Source organism: Leucoraja erinacea, chromosome 6, assembly GCF_028641065.1.
Source record: "Leucoraja erinacea ecotype New England chromosome 6, Leri_hhj_1, whole genome shotgun sequence".
In the NCBI taxonomy this organism is placed as follows: Eukaryota; Metazoa; Chordata; class Chondrichthyes; order Rajiformes; family Rajidae; genus Leucoraja; species Leucoraja erinaceus.
The window spans coordinates 58,218,506-58,234,128 of record NC_073382.1 but is presented as its reverse complement, the minus strand read 5'-3'; positions in this window follow the sequence as shown (position 1 = coordinate 58,234,128).

Sequence of the window (15,623 nt, the reverse complement as noted above, 5' to 3'; positions counted from 1 at the left end):
GCCACACTGCTTGCTATTCCCCATCAGGTTTTTCTGAAAGTTAATTGAGTAAAAATAAAAGAGAACTCAAGAAATAGCAATTAAAAAATTAAAGCAAGCTCAAGTAATTAAAAATCCTAAATAACCTTTCTGCATGCTTCTGGTGAGATATTCTGTAACTTTGTTAATCCTTTCCTCAAGTCGCCTGTGGAAAAGGTTTTTTTTAAACACTATTTTTAAATTTATTTCCTAAGAATGTTTTTTGTTTTTAACGTAACTCCTTAAATATTTTTGTGTTTCTGAATTTCAAATGCTCAAAGTAATTTATAAACAACCTGACAGTGTTCAAAGCTAAGAGTTGATCTTTGCTTTAAAAGGGGTTTTGTGGAAGGGATTGTTTTTTGGCCACCTACATCAGTCCGTGGTTTTTTTGTATGACATCATATTGTGGCGGATCCCAAGGGTCGGGCCATCCCAACTATCAAACCCCTCGGCACGGGAATGGTTGAGTCCAGAGGCGGCCCTTAACTAGAGGAATAAAAGGCAAGGGTTTGGGTGCCATCTTCCTCTTGCGGACCTCTCTGATACCAAGAAGGACATAATAAAAGGTACCTCCTGAAACACCTGGCTCCTCGCTTTCATTTCGGGACCTACGCCCCACATTGGTGACCCCTGATGCTCCATTATCGTCATGATGGAGACAACCGCCCGTCCTCGTGGCGGGTCACCATTGCGGATGTCTCCCAGCCATTGCTCGGGGCCGACTTCCTCCGGGCGCATTCCCTCCTGGTGGACGTCAGGTGTCAGCGCTTGGTCCACGCTGCCACGATGGAGCCGATCACGTTGCGATTGGATGAGCTGGTTGGACGCCCCCTGTCGTACGTGGATTCCCGCTTCGCTTGGATCTTGACCGTGTTCCCGGATATCCTGACCCCATAGTTTCGGTCATCGCGGGGTGGTTCATTTCATACCAGCTACCGGCCCACCTCTCCACGCAAGAGCACTCCACATGGTACCCAAGGCAAGCGGGGGCTGGCGATCATGTGGGGATTATCGGCGGCTGAATGCGCAAAAAACGCAGACCGATACCCCGTACCCCACATCCTGGACTTCACCGCCCATTTGGTCGGGGCTACTATATCTGGTACAGGGTTATAACCAGATCCCGGTCCAACCGAAGGATGTACACAAGACGGCAATCATCACGCCGTTCGGGCTGTATGAATGAATGCGGATGCTGTTCGGCCTTAAGAACGCTGTGCAGGCATTCCAACGGTTGATGGACGGGGTGTGTCGCGGCGTTCGTTTTTGTCTACCTCGACGACATCCCGGTGGCCAGCCTCTCGCAGCAGGAGTGCTGCACCCAACTCCGGCAGCTCTGTCAGCGGCTCAGCGAGCATGGCTTGGCTGTCAACCTCGCCAAGTGCCGTTTTGGGGTAACCAAAACCGACTTCCTCGGCCACCGCGTGACTTCGCAAGGCGCGGTTCCCCTGCCGGACAGGGTTCATCGGTTTCCCCATCCATACACGGTGTGCGGCCTGCAGGAGTTTATCAGGATGATGGCATTTTATCATCGTTTTGTGCCATCCGCGGCCAACATCATGTGGCCATTGTAGCAACTTCGGGCGTTAGGACAACGAGTGGACCAATGAGGCGGTGGCAGCATTTGACGGCGCGAAGAAGGCCCTTGCTCGGGCCGTACTGCTGGTGCACCCGCGGGAGGATGCCCCAACTGCTCTTACGGTGGACGCCTCGGAGTTGGCGGTTGGTGCCGTGCTGGAACAACTGACGGACGGAGGTTGGCGGCCCCTGGCCTTCTTCAGCCGGCGCCTCAACCGTGCTCAGACTAAGTACTGTGCGTTCGATCACGAGCTCCTGACTCTGTACCTGGCAGTACACCACTTCCGCTACTTCCTGGAGGGCCGCCCGTTCACAGCCTACACAGACCACAAGCCGCTCACTTTTGCCCTGGCGAAGATTTCCGACCCCTGGTCCACATGACAGCAGCGGCAGTTGGCGTACATTTCTGAATACGCCACCTCCATCCGCTACGTCGAGGGGAAAGAGAACCGGGTGGCCGACGCATTGTCCCGCACCGCCATCGACGCCGTGTTTGAGGTGGCGCCCGGAATTGACTATTCTGCCCTGGCGGAGGCGCAGCTCACGGGCGGTGAGATGCCCGCCTACTGGACTGACATCTACGGCCTTCACCTCGAGGATGTCCCTCTCGGTCCTGGAGGAGCGCCGATCCTGTGCGATGTATCGTCCGGTCAGCCGCGCCCCATCGTCCCTGCCCCTTGGAGCCGGAGGGCTTTCGATGTTATCCACGGGCTGGCTCACCCATCAATCCGGGCGATGATGGCACTAGTGGCCGCTCGGTTCATGTGGACGGTCTGCGCAAGTAGGTTGGCCACTGGGCTCGCACCTGCATTCCGTGCCAGTCGGCGAAGATCTAGCTCCAAGTGTTCGGTCTACCTCACTGGCGATTCGACCACCTCCACGTGGACATTGTGGAGCCTCTCCCACCGTCCCGGAGCATTACCCACCTCCTCACGATGGTGGACCGCTTCACGCGGTGGCCGGAGGCCATACCCTTGGCCGACACCTCAACGGCTACTTGCGCTCGTGCGTTGTCCGTGCACTGGATTGCTCTCTTTGGGGTGCCGGCGCACATCTCATTGGACCGGGGGCCACAGTTCACCTCCGAGCTGTGGTCGGCCATTGCTCACTTGCTGGGTGTGCGGCTGCACCACACCACGGCCTATCACCCGCAAGCTAACGGCCTGGTGGAGAGGTTCCACCGGCAGCTCAAGGCAGCGCTGAAGGCGCGACTCTCCGGCCCGGACTGGATGGACTAGTTGCCGTGGATCATGCTGGGCGTTCGGACTGCTCCTAAAGAGGACTTGGCCTCATCATCAGTGGAGCTCGTTTATGGGTCGCCACTCACGGTGCCCGGGGAGTTCGTGCTGTCAGCGCCGGAGTAGCAGGGAATGCCCTCATCCACCCTAAAGCACCTTCGCGAGCGAGTTGGCAGGCTCGCGCCCGTCCCGACGTCCCGCCATGGGACATTTCGCTCGCACATGCAATCAGCCCTCCGGGACTGCCCCTACGTTTTCCTGCGCCATGATGCCTACGGGACGCCACTCCAGAGCCGTACGCGGGCCCGTTCCGGGTGCTGGAACACGGGCAGGCGACCTTTGTGTTCGGAGGCCATGTCGATTGACTGGTTGAAGCCGGCACATCTGGACATTAACCAGCTGGTTGCCCAACCTCGGCCTCGAGGGCGCCCCCCCGTCAATGCTCCCTCCGCCTGTCACTCCACCTGTCCTCCCGCCGGTCCCACCACCTGTGCCTCCGCCAGCCCCTCGGTCGGCTGACTTCCGCACGCGGTCCGGCCGGGTGCGTTTCGTGCCTCCGGTTCTGGGGGGGGGGGGGTCCTGTGGTGGCTCCCAAGGGTGGGGCCATCTCTACTATCAAACCCCTCGGCACGGGAATGGTTGAGTCCAGAGGCGGCCCTTAGCTTGAGGGATAAAAGGCAAGGGTTTGGGTGCCATCTTCCTCTTGCGGACTTCTCTGATCCCAAGAAGGACATTATAAAAGGTATCTCCCGAAACACCTGGCCCCTCGCTTTCATTTCTGGACCTACGCCCCACAATATCCTTGTTGCCAAATGGATTTGGTTGAGGTAAAATAGATACATAAGGAACTGCAGATGCTGGAATCCTGAGTAAAATGTAATGTGGTCGACTAATTTCAGAGTTTCAGGCAGCATCTCTGGAGGATGTCTCAAGCATTTCTGGAGATTCCTCTACTTTTTGAACCACCCCTACCCATTTGTTCATTGACACTCACCTTCCCCCTTGATGGCTTGTGGCTCTCCAAAACCATTCTTGTCTCATCCTTATAGTTCCTTTTGACCCCATCTGTGCTCCCTTAAATACAAAGCATTGAGATTTGTGTTTTTCTTTAATTAATTCAGAAGTTAAGCAATTCTAAACAAAAAACAGATCTTACAACACAAGGTTGAGATTTTTTTCAGCTATTTATCACCTGATCAGACCAGGCCACAATTGAGTTCCACTGCTTATCATTCCTGAAATATGAGACCACACCCCCTCTCCACCACCCCTGCCCTGAAATCCCTCTATGCTACCTTCTCATCTTCTCAGTCCTTGCCTTCATAACACATGGACTTGTTTGATTGAGACTGCGGCTCTGCTTGTTTCTCCTCGCCCACCAAGACAAACGTCCTCTTGTATTCATTTATGAAGAAAGACTGGATAGACTTGGTTTATACTCTCTAGAATTTAGGAGATTGAGAGGGGATCTTATAGAAACTTACACAATTCTTAAGGGGTTGGACAGGCTAGATGCAGGAAGATTGCTCCCGATGTTGGGGAAGTCCAGGACAAGGGGTCACAGCTTAAGGATAAGGGGGAAATCCTTTAAAACCAAGATGAGAAGAACTTTTTTTCACACAGAGAGTGGTGAATCTCTGGAACTCTCTGCCACAGAGGGTAGTCGAGGCCAGTTCATTGGCTATATTTAAGAGGGAGTTAGATGTGGCCCTTGTGGCTAAGGGGATCAGAGGGTATGGAGATAAGGCAGGTACGGGATACTGAGTAAGATGATCAGCCATGATCATATTGAATGGCGGTGCAGGCTCGAAGGGCCGAATGGCCTACTCCTGCACCTAATTTCTATGTTTCTATTATAGTGGTGAACACCCAAAATATTTCCTGTGTTTTCTCCAACACATGGTTCCCTCTCACCGTGACATGTTATCTCCCCTTCAATTCCTTATGTGAGCCATACAGGCATTTTACAGTCCAGGTCTGGGAAATCATGGACCTCCTTTGTTCATCTCTCCAACTCATTTTGTGAATGTATTGTGTGGGGTATCCATAGTACTCATTTGGATTTCTCTTAATTCTGGGATATACAAAAGTAGTTACATTTATAAGTAATACAAGGTAGTTAAATTTATAAATGATACCTAGGTCAGAGTGATGAGATATCTGGAGGAGGTAGTGACAAACTAGTATAGAAAATTACAAAATTTCGATTTAAACTGTTCTCGTAGCAATTAAAATTGAATTTGGTTCAGTTTAGTTTATTGCCATGTGCACTGAGGCACAGTGAAAGGCTTTTGTTGTGTGCTATCCAGTCAGCGGAAAGTCTATGCATGTGATTTTGGATATCGAAAACAAAACTAAGATGCATGCTATATTATTGGAAGAGGATTGAGGGAGAAGCTGAAAGGGCTCTTCATTTGTTGGTTGATTCCTAGTTGACTCCGTCATCAATCCCATGCATCCAGAATGACTGCTGCTGAATTCCCCTGGTTTCAGGGGATCTGAGGTGGCTGATTAGGCCAATGTGGGAACCACAGACTCTTCTCTAGATGGGGAGGGTAAATGAAGGGTTTGTGAGGTGGTGCACTCCTTCCACTATTTAATAAACGTATATGTGCACCCCCCAATAGATGGACTAAGTTATCAACGCCACCTGGCAGTTCTTCCACCACTTTCGATCAGTCATGGGCCAGGAAATAATGGGGAGTGTTACACTTCTTCGAAGAGGCTTTGAGCACATCCTTGAAACGTTGTCTCAGCCCATCTGGTAATCTCATCCCTCAGCAGTAATAACAGGGTAGACAAAATTGCTGGAGAAACTCAGCGGGCGAGGCAGCATCTATGGAGTGAAGGAAATAGGCAATGTTTCGGGTCAAGACCCTTCTTCAGTGATTTGAGGGTGGTGGGGGGAAGAAGAAAGGAAGAGGTGGAGCCAGTGGGCTGAGGGAGACCTGGGAAGGGGAGGGGAAAGTGGGGACTACCTGAAATTAGAGAAGTCAATGTTCATACCGCTGGGGTGCAAACTGCCCAAGCGGAATATGAGGTGCTCCTCCTCCAATTTATGGTGGTCCTCACTCCGGCCATGGAGGAGGGCCAGGACAGAAAGGTCAGATTCGGAATGGGAGGGGGAGTTGAATATAGTATTAACAGAGTGTCTGCTTTGGGAGTCTGGTGTTGGGCATGCAACATGGCCTTTCACAACATTGGAAAAATATAATCAACACTTTCTCCATAAAATCCTCCATATCCATTACCAGGATAAGCAAACCATAATTTACTGTGCCATAAGCCTTTAAATGGATGTAGAATAATGTGGAGCAGCTCAGTACGAGGAGACAGCAGAGGTTGCTTGTTATCTAATTCAGGTTGATCAGACTGCTGCTGGTTCCACGAGGAAAACTACCGAGGAATATTTTGACACTAAATTTTTTTAATAAGATTCCAAATAGATGGCCTTGTACTCCATATTGTCTATAAATTACATCTAGTGATTTAGCTCCCAAGTTTTGCTTCAGTAAGTCGCCTCCTTCAAAAAGATTCGAGAGTATTTGAATTTGACCCCAATAGGAAAAAGATGCATTTTTCAAATCTGGGTAAGTTAGCCGTAAAGAACTGCCTTCTGGGACAGGATAACCAAGTAAGTTATTTGCGTTATAAGCGGAGGTTGGGCGATCGTTTCGCCGAACACCTCCGCTCAGTCCGCAATAACCTACCTGAACTCCCAGTGGCTCAGCACTTCAACTCCCCCTCACATTCCCAATCTGACCTCTCTGTCCTGGGTCTCCTCCATTGCCAGAGTGAGCAACACCGGAAATTGGAGGAACAGCACCTCGTATTCCGCCTGGGTTGCTTGCGTCTGGATGGCATGAACGTTGAATTCTCCCAGTTTTGCTAGCCCTTGCTGTCTCCTCCCCCTCCTTAACCCTCGAGCTGTCGCCTCCCATCCCCGCCCTCGGGCTCCTCCTGTCTCCTCCTCCTCCCTTTTTCCTTCCTACTCCCCCCCCACCCCCCATTCTGAAGAAGGGTTTCCCCCCCCATCCCCCATTTCCTTCGCTCCAGCATTCTTGTGTACCTTCGATCTTCCAGCTTCTACAGTTCCTTCTTGAACAAGTAAGTTATTTGCGTTAATCCCTTTGTCATGTATGTGTCCACTGGATGGCTCGATTGTAACAATGGATTTCCGCTGAATATTTTTAAGGTGGCGATTTACATATTTTTGATTAGTTCGGGTGCCAAGGGTAAGGAGATGGCAGGAGAATGATAGGAAAAGATAAATCAGCCATTATTGAATGGCGGAGTAGACTTGATGGGCTAAATGGCCTAATTCTGCTCCTAGAGCTTAAGGTGTTCACTGTACGCGTGACAATAACCTAAACTCAACTGTACAGATTACTGAAATATGTATTTTACCCCACAAAAGTGTTACATAGATACATACATAGACAATAGGTGCAGGAGTAGGCCATTCGGCCCTTCGAACCAGCACTGCCATTCAATGTGATCATGGCTGATCATCCACAATCAGTACCCCGTTTCTGCCTTCTCCCAAAACCCCTTGATTCCGCTAGCCCCTAAGAGCTCTATCTAAAGGGCCTGTCCTACTGTACGAGGTAATTCAAGAGCTCTCCCGAGTTTAAAAAAAATCAAACTCGTGGTAAGTACGTAGAATGTATGTAGCGGCTACATCGGAGCTCGTGGATGTCTCGTAGCGGCTCCTAATGCTAACTGCAGGTACTCGGGGAAACATGGAAACTCATGAAGTTTTTTCAGCACTGTGAAAAATGTCCACGAGAGCCCCGAGTACCTACGAACGACTATATAACCGTAATTCTCCGAGTTCGAATCAGGGGAAACTTGGGAGAACTCTTGAATTATCTCATACAGTGGGACAGGCCCTTAACTCTCGTTTGAATGCATCCAGTGATTCGGCCTCCACTACCTAATGAGGCAGAGAATTCCACAAATTCACAACTCTCTGTGTGAAAAAAAAAGGTCCTCATCTCAATCCTAAATGGCCTACCCCTTATTCTTAGACTGTGGCCCCTGGATCTGGACTCCCCCAACTTCGGGAACATGTTTCCTGCATCTAGCGTGTCAAATCCCTTAATAAATGTATATGTTTCTTTAAGCTGCTGTGTTGTAATCACAGTAGTTCAAAGTTGATGAAAGCTGGTTTCTATATTGCATAATTGAATGACGTGTCTGCTTCAGTCTACTTCCTCTGACCTGTGCAGCCGATTTTGTTAAACTCTTCACTGGCTTCTGAGTCTAAAATTGGGGAGAGTACATTGAATTTCCTTTTGTTGCCGTTGCAGCATGATTGTGTTAATGGCTACATTTCTCTCTTTGTGCGCATCTATCAGCAGCAAGATATGTGCTTCCGCAGCACAGTGCAGAAATGCTTCAGGTAAGAAAGAAGAGCAGGTAAAAGTAAAGTTTGTAACTCATAATATCAGCTCGTGTTCATATTGAGGAAGGTACAGATTTCATAATGGCAGTTTCAAAATGTTTATAGTGGTTTGAACGTTTTGCTATAATCTGTGGAAATAGTTGTCCAGTGATCATTGTAGCAAAAAAAACTATTAAATTACATATCATTAAAATGTTTCAAAGCAAATTTAACTGAAGTAAGAAAGGTTGTAAATTCTGCAAAGTTGTAAAATTAAGTTGAGCAAGTTGGAGTTTGAAAAGATCAGAGAATTTTTCAGAAATGTTTTGCTTTCGTGAAAAGCCTTCCTTGGAACATGTAGCACACAAAGATCATGCAGCCCGGCCACTCCTGGTCAGCACTTACCCTGCACTCAAGCTTCACCTCATCCTTCCTCGTCTGCTTCAATCACTATAAGACTCTTCTCCTGCGCTCTCATTTCTATATTGTCTAGTTTGTATACTTCAATCACTTCCCACAGCAGTGAGTTCCACATCTCCCCACTCTTTAATTCCTTATATGATTTTTTGATTGCTATCTTACCTTGATAATCTCAAGTATTTATTTCCCCCACCCGCTCTAGTGCAAATGATTTCATAATTTCAAGCTTTTTCTATTCAAGACAACATGGCATCTCGAACATTGCAGTTCTAGAAACACTCATATCTTTTGTTGTTTCTTGCACTATGCCAGTATATCTCCTGTAATATAATGGCCATAGCGTTACACAGTATTGGGTCTAATCTAAGTTAGGTGGATGTTTCCCTGTACATTCTCCCTGTGACCAAGTGGGTTTTCTCCAGATCATCTGGTTTCCTCCCACTTTCCAAAGACATGTAGGATTGTGGGTTAATTAGCTACTGTAAATTGCCCCTAGTGTATAGGATGCAACAGTGGACTTGGTGAGCCAAAGAGCCTGTTTCCACGCTGTATCTCTAAACAAAACTCTAGACTAAGATGCTCATCACAAATTTTGAATCTGTATTTTCAATCTCAAATTGCGTTTGCTAAAATAAAACAACTGTGGTTCCAGTACCGATTCTTGTATAACTCTGGAGAACTCTTGAATTATCTGATACAGTGGGACAGGCCCTTAACTTTCTTTTGAATCCATCCTGTGATTCGGCCTCCACTACCAAAGGAGGCAGAGAATTCCACAAATTCCACTCTAAATAACCACATTTTATATTACTTTATTTTAATCGCAGCCAGCCAGCACTTGTCTACTGAATTCTCATTTTGATATCAATCTATTATTTTACTAGACTGAGTGGGACCCGTTGGGTCCCATGTTCCCACGGGAGGGCTGGTCCCCCAACGCAATATTCCACCTCTCCACTAATTCCAATATTGGTGGCCAATGGGGGGGGGGGGGGTTCTGGAGTGCTGGTATTGGTGTTGTGGGCTGAAGGGGCTGGTCTCCAGAGGGCTAGTATGGACATTGTGGGCCAAATGGATTTGTGGGGTGGCAGCTCAGTCCCTCAAGCCTGATGTCCTGGCAACTCACTCACGGACTGGCGGGCTGGCAGTTGACTCACGGCTAGTCCTTGAAATTCCATTTCAAGCAGGGTGCAAGGCCACCAAATTCAAATCCATTTTCCTACCATTTCAAGCAGGGTGCAAGGCCACCAAATTCAAGTGCTGTTTCATACGACTTCAAGCAGGGTGCAAGGCCAGCAAATTTTAGTGCATTTTCATACCATTTCAAGCAGTGTGCAAGTCCACCAAATTCAAATGCAGTTTCATACCATTTCATGTGCAAGGGTGCAAGGTCACCACATTCATGGGTTCAAGGTCACCACATTCAAATGCAGTTTCATACCATTTCAAGCAGGGTGAAACCACCATAAAACCACACAAAACACCACATTTACAGTTCAGTGGACATTCAGTGTGATTCACAGCTCAGACAGTCGTGACCTCTCCGTCCCCCATCATGCAGAGACTGAGCCACACCCGCACTTCCGGGTTTTATAATCTCTCCCCCCTCCCACCGGAAAAGGTGTGGCCTTCATGGCGTGATTGACAGGGGAGAGATTCTCAACCGTTTTTAAACACTAATAACACTTTTATTTTTTATTGATGGGAAGAATCCTCTGCACTTGATGAGCGGAGGGGGACTGAGTAAGATGGCCAAAAATCACAGCTGTTAGTAGTAGCGTTTTATCTAAAATCAATATACAGTGCAAACAGGAAGTTGTCAAGTTTAGACCACCGGCCATTTGTAATGCTTTATCTTCAACCCAAACTGCCACCAGCCATTTGCAGTGCTTTTACTTCAACCCGAAATGCCACCAGCCATTTGCAGTGCTTTTACTTCAACTCAAACCCCCACCAACCATTTGCAGTGCTTTTACTTCAACCCAACCACATTTTCAATTTTCAAAACACATTAATGGCACTCAAGGTCAGTAAAACCACACTCACAGTTTAGTAGACATGTGTTCAGTGTTATTCACAGCTCAGACCAAGAGACGTGACCCTCTGACTTCCCTCATCTTGCAGAGACTGACTAAGGCACAACACTTCCGGGTTTTATAGTCCCTCCCCCTCCCGCCAGCAGGGGCAGCAGAGAGAATGTCAACATTTTTTAAACATTAATAACTCTTTTATGTTTCATCAATGGGAAAAATCCTCTTGTCCTGCGCAGCGGAGGGGGACTCTGAGTAAGCTGGCCAAAAATCACAGCTGTAAGTGGCAGCGTTTTTTCTAAAATCATGAAACAGAAAAACAGGAAGTGGTCAAGATCTTACTTTTAGTAATATAGATTTGCAAATCGAGATGTAGTCATTCGATTACATTACTCTTGCCCACATATTGATTACCCTGAAGAAATAGCAGGAGACTCAGACAAGAGCTTTGAAATCCAAACTGACTCTCATACTCCTGCTCTCTGGAAATGTTTCCTCATTTTCTTTAGTATTATTTTAGTTCTGTCATTTGAGTGGCATCAATGTAAAGCTGACAAGTTAGACATTTCTTTGGCAAGCTCCACCTCCCTTTTTAAATTAAATATGTAATTAAGTGACAATCTTGCATTCTGCCATTTTAATGACTTATGAACTATATGTAATAGTGTCTCGGCTACCTTTATCTGTATTTAAATATATATACAGATGTAATTCATGGTGATCAGTGGTCACCACCTTGTAAGCTTGATTAGTGTTTTGTGGGAGAGAGATTTTGTTTTGCTAATAGACCACTGATCTGAAATATTGACTTCACAAATGCCTTCTTAAAACATTTCCATTTTCTTCCACACTTATTCCAGATCCACAATATTGTATTTAGTTTATTAATGCCTCTACCTTTTTGCTTTGATTTCGTCCTGACCATTCTGTTTTCTTTTTAATTATAGGAATTTAAATACATTTTACTCTTTAATCTTTCGTGATAATTTACAGTATTTCATAGTTCCTTTTTGGTTTAATTTTCATAGAAACTGAGCCATTTCCTTCTCTCATGCTGAACATGTTTCTGGTTTTGCCATTTTTAATGTTCAAATTCTCCTTGTGTTATTTATAAGTAACCAATTAATATGAAGGAAGCAAAACCAAATAGCTTTTCCAAGGTGGTGTGAAGTGTTTGTCGACTCAATGGGGAGGGTGGGGGGCGGCGGTGCAGGGTTGATTTGTCTGATGTACTGGGCTGCAATTTTGTGCAGTCTTGGGCAGAGCAGTTCCCAAACCAAACTGTGGAGCATTGGGATATGATTATTTTTATGGTGCATCTATAGAAATTAGTAATACACATTTACTTAGCCTTCTGAGGAAAGAAAAGGATTAGTGTGCTTTCTTGGCCACAGTGTCAATGTGTTTGTGCCAGGACAAATTGTTATGGATATTTGTGCCCTGAAATTTGAAGCTCTTGCCATTCTCGACTTCAGTGATATTGATGAAGACTGGGGCATGTACTCAACCCTGCTTCCTGGTCAATGGCCAACTCCTTTGTTTTGTTGATATTGAAGGAGGGGTTGTGGTCTTGATACCATGTTACTAAGCTCTCTATTACCTCCTTGTACTCCGTCTAGTCATTGTCTGAGATATGACCCACCACAGTGGTGTCAACAGAAACTTATGGATGGAGTTGTAGCTGAATTTGAACGTATAGTGAGGCAGTGAAGGCAGCCTTGGGAGGCAGCACGGTTGAGAATTATTGCAGAGGATGTATTGTCAACTATCCTTACAGATTGAGGTCTATGGATCACAAAGTCATGGACCAGTCATTGACTCATAAGCTGTCACAGAGGATCTCATCTGTTTCTTCAAACCAGAGGGGAGAGAACACTCGATCATTTTTATACTCCAATCAGGAATGCATATCGCTCTGTTCCCCATGCGGCTCTGGGACTCTCTGATCATTGTTTAGTTCACCTTATTCCGACCTACAGGCAGAAACTAAAATCTGCTCCGCCTGTGGTCAGAACAATGAAAAGGTGGACAAGCGAGGGCATTGAAAATCTACTTTGAAGTCCAGCTTTGACTGCACTGATTGGAACGTGTTCAGGGAAGCAACCTCAAGCCTTGATGAATATACAGACACTGTGACATCATATGGCAGCTTTTGTGAGGACAGTTGCATTCCCACATGGACCCGGATCAGGTTCAACAACAACAAGGCCTGGTTTGCAGCAGAACTCACAGACAGCTCTGCCAGTCTAAAGATGAGGCCTACAGGAGCGGGGATGCAGACGTCTACAGGCAGGCCAAATACAAGCTGAGAAGAAGAATGAGAGTTGCAAAGGAAAGGTACTCTTGAGAAGTTGAGGAGCAAGTTCTCAGCTAATGATTCTTCTTCAGTTCTTCAGCTTTCAAGAATTCTCCAGCCCCCCCACTCCTTGGACAATCGTCAGCTGACCAATGACCTGAACGAGTTCTACTGCAGGTTCAATAGACAGAAACATAACCCCGGTACTCCCTCTTTCCCCCACACACTCCTCCCCAATCACCACAACAGCCTGACTCCAGTCTGCAAAGGCTGGGCCCTCATCCACTACCCACCCCCTCCTAGCAGCCCAACGTCAATCTGGCCACTTCTCCATCACTAACAATAGCAATTGAGGAGGTGGAAAAGCTATTCAGGAGACAGAAAGGTTGGAAATCTCCAATATTTCCCCCTCTACCCTCAAGCTCTGTGCCGACCAACTGGCACAAGTCCACACAGACATTTTCAACCGGCCCCTGCAAACCTGCACTGTCCCTGCCTGCTTCAAAGTCTCCATCATTGTTCCCGTACCCAAAAAGCCAAGGATTACTGGTCGTAATGACTACAGGCCTGTCGCACTGACCTCTAATCATGAGGACCATTGAAAGACTTGTGCTGACCCACCTGAAAAGTATCACAAATTCCCTTCTGGACCCCCTGCAGTTTGCACACCAGGCAAATAGATCAGTGGATGACGCAGTCAACCTTGGCCTGCACTTCATCCTCCAGCACCTAGACCGCCAGGGAACATATGCAAGGATTTTGTTTGTGGATATTAGCTTTGCATTCAGCAGCATTATGCCAGAGCTACTGCACTCCAAACTCTCCCAGTTGACTGCCAGAACTCCTCTGTCAGTGGATCATCAACTTCCTGACAGACAGGAAGCAGCATGTGATGTTGGGAAAGCACATATCCGACCCGCAAACGCTCAGCACAGGAACACCGCAAGGCTGCGTACTCTCCCCTCTCCTTTACTCTCTCTACACCAATGACTGCAACTCCTCTGTCAAGCTTCTCAAGTTTGCAGACGATACAACACTGATTGGACTGATCCAGGATGGGGAGGAATCTGCCGACAGACAGGAAGTGTCACAGCTGGCGTCCTGGTGCCATCGCAACAACCTGGAGCTCAATGCTCTTAAGCCAGTTAAATTGATAGTAGACTTTAGGGAATCTCCCCCTCCCCGCCCCACTCAACAACACCACAGTCACATCTGTGGAATCATTTAAGTTCCTTGGAACCATCTTCTCCAGGGACCTTAAATTGGAGGTCACCATCAACTCCACAGTCAAAAAGGCCCAACAGAGGATGTACTTCCTGCGCAGCTGAGAAAACACAATCTGCCACAGGCAATGATGGTCCAGTTTTTTACTGCCATCGCAGAGTCTGTCCTCACCTTCTCCGCCATGGTCTGGTTTGGCTCAGCCACCAAGCACGACATCCGGAGGTTGCAGCGCATCGTTTGACCAGCCAAGGAAGGTTGTTGGCTGCAACCTTCCCCCCATCAACAAACTGTACACTGCAAAGGCTAGGAAGAGAGCAGGTAAAATCGTCTCTGCCCCCTCTCACCCTGGCCACAAACTCTTTGAAGCACTTCCCTCTGGAAGGCGACTCCGGACTGTCAAAGCCGCCACAGCCAGACATAAAAGCTTTTTTTTTCCAAGAGCAGTAGCTCTACTCAACAGCTTAAAAGTCTGTAGCCTCCTTGTGATCTGGTATTTTATTACATTCTTCACATGTTTAAATTATAATTTTATTTTTAATTGGCTACAGTATATCGTGTTGTTACTTGCGAGCAAAGCACCAAGGCAAATTCCTTGTATGTATACATATTTGGCTAATAAAATGTATTACATTCAATTCAATGTTCCCACATGTGGGATGGGTATAACATCAATAAAAGAACAGGGAACTAGATAAACAATAGGGATTTCAGATGAAAGTTCTGTATCTGAAGGGGTAGTGAGAGCATGCAACTCAGTACCAGAGGGAAGCAGAACTAGAAGCTGACAGTTTTGACACATTTAACCATATAACCATATAACAATTACAGCACGGAAACAGGCCATCTCGGCCCTACAAGTCCATGCCGAACAAATTTTTTTTTCCCCTTAGTCCCACCTGCCTGCACTCATACCATAACCCTCCATTCCCTTCTCATCCATATGCCTATCCAATTTATTTTTAAATGATACCAATGAACCTGCCTCCACCACTTCCACTGGGAGCTCATTCCACACCGCCACCACTCTCTGCGTAAAGAAGTTCCCCCTCATATTACCCCTAAACTTCTGTTCCTTAATTCTGAAGTCATGTCCTCTTGTTTGAATCTTCCCTATTCTCAAAGGGAAAAGCTTGTCCACATCAACTCTGTCTATCCCTCTCATCATTTTAAAGACCTCTATCAGGTCCCCCCTTAACCTTCTGCGCTCCAGAGAATAAAGACCTAACTTATTCAACCTATCTCTGTAACTTAGTTGTTGAAACCCAGGCAACATTCTAGTAAAATCTCCTCTGTACTCTCTCTATTTTGTTGACATCCTTCCTATAATTGGGCGACCAAAATTGTACACCATACTCCAGATTTGGTCTCACCAATGCCTTGTACAATTTTAACATTACATCCCAGCTTCTATACTCAATGCTCTGATTTAT